At 47.9% G+C, this 19,178-nt stretch overlaps 1 long non-coding RNA gene across 2 annotated transcripts in view; it reads right to left on the bottom strand.

The window, feature by feature from the left end:
* LOC139048483 (uncharacterized) overlaps positions 1–18,426 on the bottom strand; it is a 95,869-nt gene extending 77,443 nt beyond the window's left edge. For both annotated transcript variants that reach the window (XR_011507732.1, XR_011507733.1), the window contains exon 1: positions 18,367–18,426. This is a non-coding gene — a long non-coding RNA (uncharacterized lncRNA). The remainder of the gene's footprint in view (positions 1–18,366) is intronic.
* Positions 18,427–19,178: the final 752 nt, after the last annotated feature.

The raw sequence follows: 19,178 nt of genomic DNA, 5'->3' as shown, positions 1-19,178 counted from the left end.
CGCGCCTCTAGTGAACGCGGTGTTGCCTTAGAAACGAGCTCTTCTAAGGCTCAGGCGTGCGTCGCTTGCTCAGGCGCACATTTTCGTTGCCGCGCCGAACGCTGCGTTGCTCGACGCTCACCGCGTCCGATGCGGGGCGCGTAGTCGCTGCGCCGAAGCCCATTGTCTCACATCCCTTGGCGGGTCGACGGGAACGCTGTCGCGTTTCACTCTTGAAGGCGAAGCTTAAGCGTCCTCTAGTTTTTTTCAAACTGCCCCTCCCTCCGCGAAGGCACCGATGACAAAGGCCCGCTGCCAATCGCTGCAGCGATATTGTTCTGAAATTCCAGCCTCAATATATCGCAAAGTGAAAACGCGTATACAACTGGGCTCAAATTTCAAATTACGGGGTATCGTAATCGTCGGACTTTTCTTTTTATTCTCTGTTCGGTCAAACCTAAGAACGTAGACGAAATCAGCATTGTCAAACACGCTCAGGAAGGCGCACGAATTCGAGGAAGCCTTCAAGCAGCTTCTCATCGGCGTCTCGGCTGGCCGAGTGGATGACGGCTGGCAACGCTGTCAAGAGGGACCGCGGATGTAAAAGGAATGCTTAGTAGGCCATGGCCTCAGACGTAGATCTAAGCACGTAAAATACCTGGATCAATTCCATGCAACATTTAGGCCTGTATTAAAAAAGATATCTTACGCCAGAATTATTCCTAGGATCAAATGTAAGCCAAACCTGATGTTTTACGTACCAATAGGGAAGGCGAAGAGCAATGACGAAGAGCACTTACAAACAAAAAAGGCTCGTAAATTTTAAAAAATGCTTTGAAGTCGTCGTAAAATATTAAAGCTTCTTCTATTATGTCCTGATATTTGCGTAGGCAATTAGCTCAGTTACGCAGAGGTCAGTTTTGTTTCTCCTATTTGTCTCTTTCCTGCAAGCCGTAGGTAGATGCCGATGAAAACATGATGAAAACTATTTTTTATTGACAGGTATGAGAAACGCTAACATATTCCTAATCCATAAGAAAGGGGACGCCAAGGACTTGAAAGATTATAAACCGAACAGCTTACTGTCCGTGGCCTACAAAGTATTTACTAAGGTAATCGCAAATAGAATCAGAAACACCTTAGGCCTCTGTCAAGCAAAGGACCAGCCAGGATTCCGTAAAGGCTACTCAGCAATAAATCATATTCACAATATCAATCAGGTGATAGAGAAATTTGCTGAATATAACCAACACTTACATATAGCTTTCATTGATTACGAAAAAGCGTTTGATTCGGTCGAAACCTCAGCAGTCATGGAGGCACTACGTAATCAGGGGGTAGACGAGCCACATGTAAAGATACTGAAAGATAGCTATAGCGGCTCCACAGCCACCGTAGTCCTTCATAGAGAAAGCAACAAAATCCCAATAAAGAAAGGTGTCAGGCAGGGAGATACGATCTCTCCAATGCTATTCACAACATGTTTACAGGAGGTATTCAGAAACCTGGTTTGGCAAGAATTGGGGATAAGAGTTAATGGAGAATACCTTAGTAACTTCACATTCGCTGATGAGTTTGCCTTGCTTAGTAACTCAGAGGACCAATTGCAATGCATGCTCACTGACCTGGAAAGGCAAATCAGAAGGGTGGGTCTAAAGATTAATCTGCAGTGAACTAAAGTAATGTTTAACAGTCTCGGAAGAAATAGCAGTTTACGATAGGCAGCCAGGCACTGGAGGTGGTAAGGGAATACATCTACTTAGGACCGGTAGTGACTGCGGATCCGGATCATGAGACTGGAATAATCAGATGAATAAGAATGGGCTGGGGTGCGTTGCCGCCGTTGCTACGCTCGAGCGGTGTAGGCGGCGCCACGGTCGATGAGGGAACGTGAAAAAGAGGAGAAACGAGAAGTAGACAAGGCGCAGGAGGTGAGTGACGCTACTATAGGAAGTTTAAGGGGTTTTAGATGGTACAGCTGACGCTGGCGGGTGTAGTGCTGTGTGACCTCGCGATGTGTGAGGAGCGGGGAACTGTGCTCTGTGTTGGCCACCTCACTGCTCAGGGCTGCTCGGAGGCTGAGTTCTGGAGCGCCCACATGAGCGAGTTCATTACCCGGCATTGAAGCATGGAAAGGCGTCCAGAGCAGGTTAATACTGTGGGTGAAGTGCACTGTTAATTCGCGAGCACATGAAATACTGTAGTGCGCGGTTTTTATAATATCACGACCTGTCAAGCAAGCCCTACATGCCGTTTCTGAATCGGTGATAGTGTAATGCGTTTCACCCGGGAGGTTTAACCCACTTCAAATAGGACGTGCATTACTGGTTGGCCATCTTGCTTAGAGTTCGACGAAAGCAGACGAACATAGAGTTTCCTACAAAAATTACTAGAGGGAACTCTGGCACTGCAGTCGTTGTCCTACCATAGGAATGATGGGAAGTACATGGATTTGTCTGATCTTCGGGCTTGTGGATTCAGACGTTCTTGTGGCTTTGTATATTGCGCTGTATGCATCTTATTGTCGTATATTTCGGCGCAATCTATATTCTTCGAAGTGCAGAAGACGCCGGGAACGCGTACAAATGCTATTAATAGCAATGATTGAGCTTGTCCAGGTGGCTAAATCGAAACGCGCCAAGCGTCTCAAGGCACTGGCATAACCGCGATAAGTTCATAAGGGCGTTTCATTCGCTTGTCGATACATGCGTCCGTAGCTTAATGGTTTCAATATGAGGCTTCTGTGCTAGTGTCCCTGTGTTCGAATCCTGCCATCGGGCAATTTTAATGATGTTTATGTAATTACTTATTGCGCAATATACTGTTGAAAGTGACGAATTTACGAAGTCACAAAGCCGTTTGAAGCCAAAAGAACGAAGTTTAGCAAATCCATGTACTTCCCATAATTCCCATGCTGGGACAACCGCTCCCATTGCAGCTCCCGTAGACACTAGCGCCAGAGTTCCCTCTAGTAATTCTTGTAGGAAACTCTATGCAGACGAACACCTTCAACCAACCACTTCTGACACCATGTCGCGTGTTGGATATCGAACATAGAAATGCTAGCGTCACAGCATATCGAGAGGGCCCTTAGGGAGGCGCTGCAGGTGCTACAATAACAGCAACAACAGAGAAGCCTGAAAGATAAAAATTTAAGATAGGGAGCTTTTAGTGAAAAAAAAACAGAGGGAAGTGCCCCAATAACACTGCAGAAAGACCCGATGAAATCCCACCACAGCTAATCCGATAACCTCGGTCCACAGAGCAAGACACTGTTTACTCATGACATCAGTGACATGAGAAGTGATCAAAACGAAGAAAATTCTGGTTCGATGGCATCAAAGCAAGATAGATCTCATCTACAAAGGCACATGTCAGCATACAGGCCAGTCACAGTTACGTCAGTGATATAATGAATAGCAATGGAAGTCATAAAATTGTGAATGTCGAAGTGAATGGAGAACGTTCGAATGGATTCAGCCTAGGCAGACGCTCAGAGGATACCATATTTGTGCAAGCACACTGCACAGAAATTTCATTAGCCCAGAATACACCTTTATCGATAGCATTTCCATAACATAAAATAGCGCATGACAACGTAGACTGGGAATTGTTATTCGACATTCGGAGGTACTAAGGCATAGAGGGCAATTTCGTGGAGCTGCTAAGCGAGATACATAGAGACAACCGAGTACAAGATATGTGGGAAGGTCTACAAGGCGAGGAAGTGGTGGAAATTCACCAATGACTGAAGGAAGGACGACCTCTGCCTCCTTTGTTGTTCACGCTTCATGTTCAGGGCATAGGCAGACAGCCGGAAAACAGCAAATTAAGTTCCCTCAGCACAGTACAGTACGTACTGTATGGTACAGCACGTCCGAATCCCTCAGTACAGCTCCCTGTACTGAGGGATCCGGATGACATACTGCTACTAGCTGACAATAAAAGAGTTATACAGGCTTTTTTGAATGTCTGTGGCAAAAGAGCGACAAATCTAGGCCTCATGTTTGCAACAGATCTGGAATTACGATCTTTATTGAAACTACGAGTTGACAAGGAAGTTCGCAACTACGAACAAGGTAACTGAAATTGTGAATAGACAACCAGGAGGCATGAGAAAGAAAGGGAGAGAAAGAGCGAGTTAACTTAATGGAAATAATGGAAACCAAAAGGACTATGGACATATAAAAGAATGAAAAGAAAGAAATTGGAAGGTAAAATCGAAAAGAATCAAAAGCCATTACTTTCGCGTTATCACGTTAAAGCCTTAAAACTTATATGTGGACTAATAGCTCCACCTCTGGTGTTTGTGATTGCAGTCATGTCACAGTTACTAAGGCAAGTTGAATGCGTAGCTTCCATGCCTTGAACATAACACCTATTTATGACCTTACTAACACATTCAATTAGAGTTTATTTCCACGTACAATAGAGCTTTGGAATTCTCTACCTGGAAAATTGGTCCACTATCACTAAAGGATGTCATTGCTGCCACTACAAAGCACTCCGCTAACATGTAATGCGCTTCTTTTTGATGATTCATACTTTTGTGTTTATGTGTGTTTTCAATGTGTAGAGTAATGAACAATGTTCCCACTCCTGCTATAGCCCTGTATTGGGCTGCAGTATACGCAAATAAATACATATATATAGATAAATGAATAAATAAATAAATAGCGCTACATGCCTAGTGGTGCTTTCCCTGGGACCCATGTTGACGTGAAAAAGCTTTGTTAAAGAGTGGTACATATCCATTGTCCCATACTCAGTGACACAAGTTGGGCCTATGGTAGGATTCGAACTGGGTTCCCCCAGCACACCAGCCCGGTGCTCTCTCCCCTTTAGAGCACGGTCTACCCAGTGACTCATGCTGGTAGGAAAATCGTCACATACATAGAAACATTCTGCTAACGGCGCGAAGCATATTAAGAATGATGAACTCATTGAAACCCCCCGAGACCTGACGTTGCGATGAACACTAGAACCCTCATTCCCCCCAAAACCACAATACTCTGCGCAGCGAACGACTTTTAAACAACTCCGTGTTAAGAATGAAAGGAATGGAAAATCGCGTAACGTCATTAAACCACTGGCGTGGCATCCGGCCAGCGTTCAGATAAGTTATCGCAAACATATCAATAAGCAATAAATACAATATTTAACTAGGCGCACCATGTTATGAATTCCACGCGGGATGTTTGTGTGCAGACCCAGCTGATTATGGCCTCCAGCGCCCCAGGTCTACGTTTGCTCTCCATTTGTTCTACATCCGCTATTCCTCTTGACAGCGTTGCCAGCCGAATCCGTTCGACCGGCCGTGACGCCGATCAGAAGTACCTGAAGCCTTCCTTGATTTCATCCAGCTTCCTGTGCGTGTTACAGAATACAAATTTCGTCTATGTTCTTAGGTTTGACCGATTAGATAATAACAAAAAAGTCGGGTGGCTACAATACCAGCTAATGCGAAATTTAAGCGCAGTTGTATACGCGTTTTCATTTTTCGATACATCCAGGCAAGGAATTTGGGTCAAATATCACTCCAGCCACTGGCAGTAGGCTTTGCCGTTAGCGCTATCGCAGGAGGAGGGGCAGCTTGAGAACGCTGGCATGGTGATCGGCATCGGAGCAAGATGCAGAAGAAAACGACGACGAACGCACGAGCAACCTAGGAACGGGCGCACAAGAGCTGCATTCTAAAAACCATATGAATACTTGGAAACCTTTTGTGCAGGCCGTAATTGAACGATAGTAAAGATCATTTGAGCAAAATATATTTTGAATTGTTGCCAATACGGGCAAACCATGATTTCTTCGTTTGTCCAAGCACTGTGCCTACTAATTTCCCGATCGTCGTCAATCTAAAGTGTGCAATCATTCAACCTCCGTATGTTCAGTCTGCAGTTACATTTTTAAAAACTGTTTTTGTGACAAGAGGACTGCTGGAGGAAATTTCTGGGCACATTTGCTAACCTAAAGTTCGTGGTTGTGGATCAGAACATTTTAAATCAATCAATCAATCAATCAATCAATCAATCAATCAATCAATTATTTATTCATTTACAGTTTCGTTAAATATAAAATTGGGAACACTAAGGCAGTCATTTCTGTAGCAAGAAATGTTTGTCGCCCTCTTCGATATTTCCTTCCCATCTCCACTGGTCGACGACGAACGACCACCACGGGCGTCGTGGGGGCGCCTTCTTCTACCGCCCTCGACGCTCGCGTTCGCTGCAAACGAGCTGCTCACGAAGCGGTGGCGTCGCCTCTTGCGTCCACTCTTCCAGCCGCAGGTGGTGTCCGAGTTGGTGGTGGACGTCCCTCGGCCACTGCCCTTGTGCTTGCGGCCACCTCAGCCGCTGCGGGACGAGTGCCGGGATCTGCCACGGCTCCTTCCCCCCGTGGGATGGTGGCTGCTGCTGCCAGAGTGGTGACTACGGGAGCGGTGGCGACGCTTGGTACCCTTGGCAGCGGCAGAGGAGGCATGGCTCGGGGACGAGCTCCGTGCTCGAGTCTTGCGGCTCACTCTGGGGGCCTTTTGTGGGCGTCCCTTGCTGGTGGACGGGACGTTCCCATCGGCGTCGGCTCCCAGTTCATCGGAGGCCTTTCTTGTCTTAGCAGAAGCCCTGGTGGTGATGGCTTTCTGCGCTGCCCGCTTCACTGACCTGGACCTCATCGTTGGTGTAGGCGAATTCTTGGTCGCGTACCCGCGCGGCCACTTGACGACGGGCGCCTTTTGAGATGGATTGCCCCCATCGTCAGCAGCAGCCGGCTTCCGCTTCGCCCAGGTCTTCGAAGCCCTGGTGGTGGTGGCTTTCTGCGCTGCCGGCTTTACTGACCGGGATGCCGTCGTTGGTGTAGACGGGTCTTTAGTGGCAGGTCTTGCACGCGGCGACTTGACGGCGGTGGCGTCGTGAGAAGGACTGCCGGCACCGTCGGCAGTATCCCGCTTCCGCTTCGCCCGGGTCGTCTTGCGCGTGGCCGCTTCGTGGTTGGCTGTGCCCTCCTCCCGCGTCATGACGGCAGCAGCTCGGCGCACCCCTTTGGCCTCGGTCTTCCGTCGGCACTCGCTCCCGCAGTCTCCCCACCGTCGTTGTCAGCGTTCGTGCTGACGGGGAATGTACTCGAAGGTTCGGCTTCAGGTGGAGCAGTGCCCGCAGTGGGAGGAGGGCCTCCTTCAGTGGTCCTGGCGAAATCTGTTCTGGCCAGTCGAGCAGCGTTCGCGAGCCGCGTGGAACGGCGCGTGGAGCGGCGGGCTTCTTTCTCCTTCGTCTTGCGAATCTTCTCGCGGGTGTAGAGGTCACAACTGATGTTTCTGTGGCTGTCTGGTGGCGACACCTGCGTTTCCTCGTGTATTTCGGCGCAGGTATAAATGCCCCTTGCAATTGCGACGCCAGTCAGCCTGCCTGCGACCCCTCTCGTTGTAGTAGGTTTTCTTAATTTCTAGAAGTGGCGTTCATAAAAGTTTATTCCAAGCTATTGAAATCTATATGCGCTGCATTAGTACAAATATATTATCTTATAAACCTCTGCCTAGCTTTAAGCCATTCTGTAGTTCCCCGACCATATTGTTTCTCTCCACCGGTTTCCACCGCTCTAATTCTGTGGCTTGCATTGCCATTCTATGTGTCACCGATGTTACAGTACCTGGCCTGCATTATCTTATCTTGCCCTAATTACGTCTGGCGTATAGATAACGCTCATTTTGCTTGCACGCCACCCAAACGGAATTTTCGTCGTTTTAATCACTTGCTCCGTAGCATTAGACAGCAGGGGCTAGCTCTTTGGACGCAGCTGCTTGTTTCGCTGTACTCATATGTCATGGGGTCCCGTATCCGCGTTATTAGGGGAGATTTTCTTGTTTTTTTCCAGTGAAAGCTTTCTACGCTAAATTTTGACCTCTCGGACTTCTGTGTCGCTGGATCTGTCTGTGCCTCGTCCAGGCTTTCTTTCTTAGCGAAGTTATACCTAGTAACGTCTCTGTTCTATTGCAGTGCGACGTCTCCTTCGTACACATTACCGCATTCATCTCTCTAAAGGCCATTGCGAATTAATTAGATTCGTGGATGCTGCATTTCGCTTCCCCTTTATTTCAAGACTATCCTAGTCTGTGCTAGAGTAAGCCTTTCCTCCTTTGATGTGTACGCGGAAGTACTTAAATCGCTTGACTATGGGTATGACTCGCTGTTCAATTGCTACATTGGTCTGGCATTCAGCAAAAAAAAACTATATACAACAAAAAACACGAAAGCATGGTATTGTTGTAGTGCTGCGTGTACTTCTCCGAAGAAATATATATATATATATATATATATATATATATATATATATATATATATATATATATATATATATATATATATATATATATATATATATATATATATATATATATATATATATATATATATTTATGTATGTATATTTGCATAAGTCAGGTAATAAACACCTTCTCTGCAAATGCAGGCCGCTATCTCTCACGCCCCAGTCATCCTGGGTGTTAGAACACATTATTCGAAAACATATAATCGAGTCCCTCATCTCGAATGATACCCTAACATCTGCCGGTGCGGTTGTGGTTTTAATTGTAACATCTGTCCAGCGTGGTTTCCGTCGTGATTATAGCACTGTAGCGTAATTTGTCGATTTTGTTCAGGATATCACTTCTGACCTGGACATAGGTAATCAATTCGAAACAACTGGTAAAATTAAACGCCATATTCAATAATCCCTGTCTGGTTTCTTGGATAGCCAGTTTTCTACGTTATCGCTCACAATTTGTTTCTTTTAACTCAGTGGGCTCGCCTCCTGTCGACGTTACGTCATGCGTTCCTCAGGGATCCGTTTTAGCCGCTATATTATTTCTAAATTACATAAATAATTTAACTCGTAGCACCTCAACTAAAATCTGTTTTATTGCAGGTGACTGCGCATTATACGATTCTAATAACTCCACTGATGACTACCACTGCCTCACCAGCCATGGTTGCTCAGTGGCTACGGTGTTGGGCTGCTGGACACGAGGTCGCGGGATCGAATCCGAGACACGGCGGCCGCATTTCGATGGGGGCGAAATGCGAAAACACCCGTGTACTTAGATATAGGTGCACGTTAAAGAACCCCAGGTGGTCGAAATTTCCGGAGTCCTCCACTACGGCTTGCCTCATAATCAGAAAGTGGTTTTGGCACGTAAAACCCCATAATTACATTATTACTGCCACTGTCTTGCGCAATCCCTTATGGCTTTCTACACTTGGTGCAAAACGTGGCAAATAAACGTCAACTGTAATAAAACAGTCCTGAATTCATCTTCCACTATACAGGGCCCCTTCTCGTTCGATTATTCTCTTGATGCCATCCAAGTTAAAAGAGTGTCTCAGTATAAATACTGAGGTGTCATTCTAAAAGAGCATCTTTCTTGGTCTAAGCACACCGAATATGTAAACGGGAAAATCCTAAAAAAATTAGGTTACGCGCCGCACTTTAGTCAAGACACCTCGCGATACTAAACTGCTATTATGTAAAACGCTAATTCGAATTGTTCTAAATTACGCATCTATCATTTGGTTCCATTACAAACAATACGAAATAAGCTCACACGACAACGTTCAACGAATACCTATTCGCTTCATTTGTCAAAATTACAGCCGCACTTCCTCACCCACACAGGTTCAGTAATCTTTGAACATTGAGTCATTACTTTCACGTTATCACATTGAAGCCCTGAAATTTTATATGCAGTTAATAACTCCACCTCTGGCCTTTCTGATTGTAACTATATCACATTTACTAAGACAAGTTGTACCCGTAGCTCCCGACGCCTTGAACGTAACACCTTTTTATGCCCTTGCTAATATATTCAATTAGAGCTTTTTTCCAAGTACGATAGACCTTTGGGATTCTCTACCTGGTAACATTGGTTCATTATCACTAACGAATTTCATAGCTGCTACTGGAAAGCATTTCGCTAACATGTAAGGCACTTCTTTTTCATCATTCACCTTGTTATGTTTATAAGTGTTTTTAATGTGCAATGCAGAGTAATGGATAATGTTCCCACTCCTGCTATAGCCGTATATTGGGGTGCTGTATATGCAAATAAATAGATGAATAAATAAATAAATAAATAAATAGCGCCACAAGCCTAGCGGCACTTTCCAGTAACCCATGTTGGCGTGAAAAAGGCTTGTTAAAGAGTGCTACATAACCACTGTCCCACACTCAGTGACCTATGTTGGGCCTATGGTAGGATTCGAACTGGGTTCCCCCAGGCCACCAGCCCGGCGCTGTCTCCCCTTTAGAGCACGGTCCACCCACTGAATCATGCTGGTGGAAAAATCGTCACACACATAAATAGAAACATTCTGGTAACGGCGCGAAGCATATTAAGAATGCTAATCTCATTGAAACCCCCCGAAACCTGACGTTGCAACGAAAACTGGAACCCCCCCTCCCCCCAAAACCACAAGAAAGTGTGCTGCGAACGACTGTTAAGCAATTCCGTGTCAAGAATAAAAGGAAAGGCAAACCTTGCAAGTGCATGAAACCACTGGCGTGGCATCCGGCCAGCGTTCAGATAAGTTATCAGAAAGATATCGGGAGGTAAAAAAGAAAATATTTAACGAGGTGCACCATGTCATCAACTCCACGCGGTAGGTTTGTGTGCAGCACCAGCTGCATGTGCCTCCAGTGCACCAGTTTCTGGCTGACTGTGCTTGGTGCTGAAAGAAAAAAAAAGGACGTGTATGCGGAAATCCTAGATAAAAAACATGCACAGCATGCTTGATTAAATCAACCAGGCAAGGCGACTATTTCTCATTGCCCCGTTTCGAAGGGGATACCATTAGATAATCATCATCCTCAACAACAACAAGTGGTGTTAAATCGTGCTCTGGAACACAGGAGAGAACGCAGGTGCCGCCACCAGACAGCCAAAAGAACACAGGTGGGACCTCTACGCTCGCTAGAAGATTACCAAGATGAAGGAGAAAGAAGCCCGCCGCTTCACGCGCCGTTCCACAAGGCTCGCGAACGCTGCTCGACTGGCCAGAACAGATGTCGCTTGGACCACTGAAGGCGGCCGTCCGCTAACTACAGCCGCTGCTCCTCCTGAAGCCCAGCCTTCGACCACATTCCCCGTCAGCCCGAATGCTGACGACGACGGTGAGGAGACTGCGCGAGCGAGTACCGACGGAAGACCGAGGCCGAAGGATTGCGCCGAGCTGCTGCCGACATGACGCGGGAGGAGGGCACAGCCAACAACGAGGCGGCCAGGCGCAAGACGACCCGGGCCAAGCGGAAGCCGGCTGCTGCCGACGATGGGAGCAGTCCATCTCAAAAGGCTCCCGTCGTCAAGCGGCCGCGCGGGAACGCGACCAAGAATTCGCCTGCACCAACGATGAGGTCCAGGTCAGTGAAGCCGGCCGCGCAGAAAGCCATCACCACCAGGGCTTCTGCTAAGACAAGAAAAGCCTCCGATGAACCGGCAGCAGACGCCAATGGGAACGTCCCGTCCACCAGCAAGGGACGCCCACAAAATGCCCCCAGAGTGAGTTGCGAGACTCGAGCACGGAGCTCGTCCCAGAGCCATGCCTCCTCGTCCGCTGCCAAGGGTACCAAGCGTCGCCACAGCTCGCGTAGTCGCCGCTCCGGCAGCAGCAGCCACCATGCCACGCGGGGAAGGAGCCGCGGCCGATCCCGACACTCGTCCCGCAGCGGTTGAGGTGGCCGCAAGCACAAGGTCAGTGGCCGAAGGACGTCCACCACCGACTCGCCGAGCAGCCGCGTCTGGAAGAGGGGACGCAAGAGCCGACGCCACCGCTCCGTGAGCAGCTCGTCTGCAGCGAACGCCATCGTCGAGGGCGGCACAATAAGTTGCATCCGCGCGCGTAGTAGTCGTTCCTCGTCGAGCAGTGGAGATGGCAAGGACAAATCGAACACGGCGACAAGTATTTGTTGCTACCTGAAATGTCTTCCTTTCTATTCCCAATTTTAAGTTTACCGAAAATGTAAATAAACGATGGATTGATTGATTGATTGATTGATTGATTGATTGATTGATTGATTGATTGATTGATTGATTGATTGATTGATTGATTGATTGATTGATTGATTGATTGATTGATTGATTGATTGATTGATTGATTGATTGATTGATTGATTGATTGATTGAAAATGTTGTGATCGACAAGCACGATATTTATGTTCAGCAATGTGCTCAGAAAGTTCCTCCAGCATACCTGTCCTCTGCAAATAGTTTTTCAATGTGTAACTGCAGCGTGAACGTACGGAGGTTGAGTGATTTCACACTTAGCTCTACCTTGTATGCCTGATGAAGATCGTGAAATTGGTAGGCACAGTGCTTGGACAAATGAAGAAGTCATGGTTCGCCTGTCTGGACGACAATTCAAAATAAATTTTGCTTAAAGGGTCTTTACTGTCGTTCAGTTATTGTCGGCACAAAAGCTTCCCATGTACTCGTATAGTTTTTAGAACGCAGCACTTAGGTGCCCTCTCCTGTCTTGAGCGTCGGCGTCACTCGGCGAACCGCCTCTATGGAACCGCGCGAAGGCGCTGGTGCCACTGCTCGCGCATTTCGTCGTCGTTTTCTTCCGCACCTGGCTCCGATGCCTATCATCGTGCCACCGTTCTCAAAGTGCACCTCCCTTTGCGAAGGCGCTGATGACAAAGGCCCACTGCCAGTCGTTGTGGTGATATTCGTCTCAAATTCCTTGCCTCGATATATCGCAAAGAGAAAACGTGTACAGTAAAAGCTCGTTGATTCGAACCGCAAGGGGAAGCCGCTTCAGTTCGAATTAACGAAAGTTCGAACTAACGAAAGTGAAGGAGAGCAACAGTACACTGCGATTTGGAAGCAGTAGGGCATGTCAGAAATTTGGCGTGTCAGAAAGTGATGGCGTGTGCCGCGGGCACACGCCATCTTCAAGTCGAAGCTCTGGGTCCGACTGTGCCACACCACCGATGTCCACCGAAACGAACGTTAGCCGAGGCTTAACACCATCACAATGAATCGCGACGGCCGATACCTCCTAAGCTGAAAACAGAGGTGCACAACCGATGAAGACTGCCGAGACAAAGACGCTGAACATGTGAAGGTGGCGAAGGTCCTGATTCGTTGGTTCTTGATTGCAAGCGCAGCTGCGACGTACTTGATTCGCTGTATTTTGGCGCTTGCCGTGCCATTTCCGCACAACATTAGCAGCTGTACAAGATTTGCAAAGCCTCCGAGATTCGCAGCGGGCAAGAAGTCTCGGAGGTTACGTAGAACGGAGAGGCGGCAGCCGCCGCTGCCTTCTGGCTGACCCCGCGTCGCTTAGATTTTTTTCCGATTTTGCCTTCTCTCGCCGCTCTCTCCGTTTCGGAGGCAGTACAGCCTTGTGTGTAGGCAGTAGGCGCGCTTCTCTGGCCGTGTGCCAGGCGAGCGTAGTTCGAATTATCCGTGAGGGAACCTTCTCGCGTTCGAATTAACTGACTTTTTTACACATTGACTTCTGTGGAGCTTGGCCGGACCAAATCGTACAGTTCGAATTATCCATAAGTTCAAGTTATTGAAGTTCGAATTAACGAGCTTTCACTGTATACCGCTTCGCTCAAATTTCGGGTTAGTGGGTATCGTAATCGTCTGCGTTTTCTTTTTTCGAATCGGTCAAACCTAAGAACACAGGTGAAATTAACGTTTTCAAACACGCACAGGTGGCCGGATGCAATCGACGAAGGCTTCAAGCAGCTCCTCATCGGCGTCTCGGTTGGCCGAGTGGATGACGGCTGGCAACTCTATGAAGAGGGACAGCGGATGTAAAATGGAGAGCTGTCCATGGCCTCAGACGTAGGAGTGTAAGCAGGTAAATTACCTGGGTCCATTCCATGCAATATTTGGGCCCGTGCTGCCAAAGAGATATAACGCAAGAATTGTTCCTAAGAAAATATGTCAGCCAAACCTGATGCTGTACGTACCATTATGGATGGAGGCCCGTAAATATCAAAAAGGGCTCACAAACAAAAAATGATAATGATTTTTTGAAATGTTTTCAAGCCTTTGTACGAAAACTGATACCTCCCTCTATCGTCGCCTGATATTCGTGTGGGCAATTCGTTCAGTTAATTTGAGGTTAATAACATTGTTAACGGGTATGTCGGCTAGAGTAATTTCATTAACGCGATGACGAAGGCGTATTCAACGAAATTTTGAAATTGATTTTTAATCATTATAGATCGCACGTCATAAAAAAGAATAACATACAGAAGGAGGCCCCATAGTCAAAGACTGTTAGAAGCAGGCGCAATATGCATGTGTCGGTCTGGCTTCCCATAAGGTCTAATCTCTCCTCACCCTTTTTCAAACAGGCCGCACCAGAATACAGCGAAAGTAATGCCCCAAATGGAGGAGCCCACCACGCCTTAGCCTGCATACTTACAACCTACAAGTATATTTCTGGTGCGCTGGATGCCACATGAAGTTGGGGCTGCACTCAACTATGGGGATCATGTTATTTAGCGCCTAAAATATTTTTCTTTCTAACTTACCGATATCTTTCCGATAACTTATCTGAACGCCGGCCAGATGGCACACCATTGGTTTCGTGGCGTTATGCGATTTTCCTTTGCTTTCATTCTTGACACGGAACTGTTCAAAATTGGAAAGTCGTTCGTGGCTCACACTTTCTTTGGGTTTTGGGTGGCGCTCCAGTGTTCGTCGCAACGTCAGGGCTCGGAGGTTTTAAATGAGATCAGCATTCTTAATATGCTTCGCGCCCTTTCCAGAATGTTCCTACCTATGTCGCTGACTGTTATTCCGGCAGCGTGAATCACTGGGTAGACCGTGGTCTAATGGGGAGTGCACCGGGCTGCTGTGCTGAGGGAACCCAGTTCGAATCCGACCATCAGCCCAACTTGGGTCCCTGAGTGTGGGACAATGGATATGTACCACAATTTACCGAACCTATTTCCCGCCAACATAGGCCACTGGACAGTGCCGTTAGGCTTGTGCCGATCTTCAATGAACCTCTCTAGATAGATTCAGATTAGGGTACGCTAACGCTGGGGACCCCCTAGCAGTTGGGTACGCTTGGGTTGTTCGCCTGCGTAGTAGCGCAGGCCATGCTTCTTGGGTAGGCGAGCTGCTTGCGTCGCGTAATCTAGAGCTGGCTTTTGATGCCAACTTAGGTCCACTGAGTGCGTACCACTGGATATGTGCCGCCTCTTCAATGACAAGAATAAAATATCCTTTAAAGTTTATCCGCTGTTGGACGGGATGGAAACCGCGTCATCAGTGGCGCCACTCAGCTTCCCCGCACCCTTATTGCCCATCGCGCCCCCCTCCGCTTTCCTTCCCTCTTTTCTCTCAACACGTCTTCGCATTACAACGCATTCGCATTACTACCAGAACTAGGCCTGGGAGTGTTAGCCAGCGCCACCACTCACAAACCTTGGCAGCGCATGTGGAACATCCCTGCTGCCATAGGCATCAGAAGTAGGTGAATATATACATATATATATATATATATATATATATATATATATATATATATATATATATATATATATGTTAGTGCAGCGTTGACTCCCACAATCCGGCAGTGAAACAGGTGACATTATATTATAGTCGAACAAGGGTGGTGGCCGTGATATGCAGTCCCTCGGTGAGGTGCGAGCAGCACGATGACAAAAATACCTGCTTTCCTCTTTTTGCTGGATTCCACATGAACAGAGCAATTGCGATCAAACCATTACTCGAAAAATTGGAAAGATAGAATTGCCCCGCAGAAGGCAATAATTTATGTACGGGATTTTGCGTGCCAAAACCACGATCAGATAGTGAGGCGCGCCGTAGTGGGGGACAACGGATTAAGTTTGACCCCCTTGGGGGGGGGGGGGGAGGGGGAGGGGTTCTGTAACGTGCACCTTAATCGAATTACGCGGGTGTCCTTGCATGTCGCCCCCATCTAAATTTGGCCGCCGTGGCCGGGAATCGATCCCGCGACCTCGCAATTAGAAGCGCAACACCAAAGACACTAAGAAGCCACTGCGGGTACCCGCACGCACAAAGCACTTCTGGTAATCAAATCACCTCCAGCGCTTGTCGAATGGCTGCCGCAGGACTACAGTAGGACGTTCTGGCGGTACAGTTGGTTCATAGCTTGAGACGTTTCTTACAGCTGCGCCAAAACAAATGAGGACATCAGAAAAAAACACAGGCATCACACCGCGAGCGCAGACTGCCAACATTTTATTTTTGGAAAGCAAGCAAGACGCATATATTTCATTCGGGAACCTGTGCGCGTGTTCGCATCGTCACTCTCACATGTGCCGATAAACATAAAAACGCAAAGGTTATCTGCAGGGTAACAGTGTTCGCAGCTATTACCCGTTAATCTAGCATAAGCCTGGATTTCGTTCTCACACGGCGTCACTCGGCTTGATAACAAAGCACTAGCCAAAAACATTAAATTACACGCTGCGCAAACTATCAATTATTTCCTGCTTTGTCATAGATGCGAATGTTATTAGTACGAGAAGACTGCTTGTACAACGAGCGAACACAGTGCAGCGTGTCGATCCCACAAAACGCCGCCGCATCGTGCCACTCAACCATGCACGCGTATTCAACCTGCAGGTTTCTAGCGCTCCCTACAGAATTAAACACGGTTTAGCCTCGGCATTCTCCGTGACCCGAGTTATGGGTACGCCGCCGACGACACTGTGTAAATAGGTCCCTGAAAAGCACTATCTTAATTAAAACTATGCTCACAGTGGCGAGACACAAACGCGCCGAAATGCCTTGATATGAGCCGCGTACGCTCTGTTATGCGGATCCCATCAGCACGGCTCGGCGGCTGCGTCCGCCGAAGCGTGCTTGTTCAAAGTTTCAAGCGCATCGACCGTAGTTCCCCCCCTCCCCCTCCAACAACGCGTGAGCCCCAGTGCTTAAGTTTCGCGAACAAAAAAAAAGTTTGCGCGGAAGCGTGGTTTCTGGCGGACAGTTACCGTTAGTCGCGCACTCACTCTGACAGGTAGGAGCGAGGAGGCCCTCGGCAAACAACGTGCGGTGCTCGCACAACAACCGCGTGCGCAGCTTTCAAGCGACCGGTTGAGTTATATCTAACGAAAGGCACACATTTGCATATCGCGTCCGCCGAAACCTGCAAACCATGCTTGCGCGCTGCGAGCAGCCGCTTGTAAAACTTACTAATTGAGACTAACCGCGTAAAAAAAAAACTTCGTGATAAGGAAGCGAGGTGCATTCTGCACCTATCCGGCAGACGAGGGTCTGAACTTTCGCGTGAGATGCGGGCTGAATGGCGACGATCGAAGCGCTCCGGCATTTCACCTTTTCGGTAATGGCAGCCATTTTCCGAACGCGTTTGAGTGGCGCCGACGTCGAAATCAAATCGGTGGGAAAGAGCCCAACTGCTCGGGAACTTGCGTCGTTCTGGCGCGATCTGGCTGAATATGAAAATGTTCGTTCTCGCGGTCGGTGCTCCTTTTCGTTCGACTACCCGAAGAGACGCCGCTTTTCAGGTGATTCCTCGTCGAGTCACGGGAGTTCGGCCGCATTCTCGCGCGTGCGAACCTCGGGATCAGCGTGGCCGTGACGTCTGGCCTTCGTCTCATCGGTGTGCACGCTCGGATCGAATTGTCGACGGATGCGCATCGCTTCTGGATGCCGTTGCCGATACGCGGTACCGTATCGTGTCAGACGCCCGTCATCATCATCATCATCAGCCTGGTTACGCCCACTGCAGGGCAAAGGTCTCTCCCATACTTCTCTAGCAACCCCGGTCATGTACTAATTGTGGCCATGCCATGCCTGCAAACATCTTAATCTCATCCGCCCACCTAACTTTCTGCCGCCCCCTGCTACGCTTCCCTTCCCTTGGGATCCAGTCCGTAACCCTTAATAACCATCGGTTATCTTCCCTCCTCATTACATGTCCTGCCCATGCCCATTTCTTTTTCTTGATTTCAACTAAGATGTCATTAACTCACGTTTGTTCCCTCACCCAATCTGCTCTTTTCTTATCCCTTAATGTTACACCTATCATTCTTCTTTCCATAGCTCGTTGCGTCGTCCTCAATTTGAGTAGAACCCTTTTCGTAAGCCTCCTGGTTTCTGCCCCGTAGGTGAGTACTGGTAAGATACAGCTGTTATACACTTTCCTCTTGAGGGGTAATGGCAACCTGCTGTTCATGATCTGAGAATGCCTGCCAAACGCACCCCAGCCCATTCTTATTCTCCTGATTATTTCCCGTGTGGTTTGCAGACGCCCGTGACCGTTCGTAAATCACAAGCGGCTGTGCAACTTAACGAAGCGTGCCCTTATTCAACTTCAATGTTCAAAAAATACAATCCCAGACAAGCAATCAACTCACATATGCGTAGCATCGGGTCGCTCACCATTTCTTGCGTTCGCTGCGTGGTCGTTGGCTTTGGAATTTGATTCAGTTTGCACCGGGGGAAAGCTTCGCGTTCAACCACCTTCCTTTAAGAAAGGGGCTTTTAATTTTTTTTATTGTACGTTGTTAACAGCGCAGAACAGCTCCTACCGTTTCAAGTAGGATGTCCGTGACTGTGCCTCTGGTACAAATCCAATAACTGACGTCACGTCTCGGCTTAACTATGGGTCAGGCACTCACGGTTGCGCAGTTCTGCCTTCTGTCGCTGTGGTGTCCCAGTCCAGATCACCCAGGTCACATTTCGTATCAACGCTGAATGGCGTAAAATGTGACCTTGATAATCTGAACTCATATCCAAGTCCTTATCGTCAGCTGAAGTGCATCGAATGGCTTTCAGGAGCCTGGATTGAATCGACAGTTCTTTTATTTTGGTCTGTTAGACAGGTATACGTGGCATGCCACTCTTTTGGATAGCACCGTCGGGTGAGGACCGTTACTGTGGGCCCGCCGTCTAAGATGCTTCCTGGACATGACCCTTTTCCTCCCCGGTCCAAGGACTGCGTGTCGGGTCAATGGAAGTATATATGGGTCGTAGAGAAGGTGTTCTCGTGTGTCTTCAATTCCTCCGTTTATCTGCTTTTTTATGCCACAAGTACATTCGGGTATGGCCCAAACTCTTTTTTTTCTTTTTGTACTCCAATATCTTCAGGATTGGCCCGCATTTTTCAGACCGAACAATCTTCGGTGTTCGACTCGCAACAAACTGTTTCAGGCAATGCCAAGAATGC

The sequence above is a fragment of the Dermacentor albipictus genome, chromosome 8 (assembly GCF_038994185.2).
Source record: "Dermacentor albipictus isolate Rhodes 1998 colony chromosome 8, USDA_Dalb.pri_finalv2, whole genome shotgun sequence".
Lineage (NCBI taxonomy): Eukaryota > Metazoa > Arthropoda > Arachnida > Ixodida > Ixodidae > Dermacentor > Dermacentor albipictus.
Note: the sequence above shows the minus strand (reverse complement) of the source record. Positions and strands in the feature narration are given on the sequence as shown.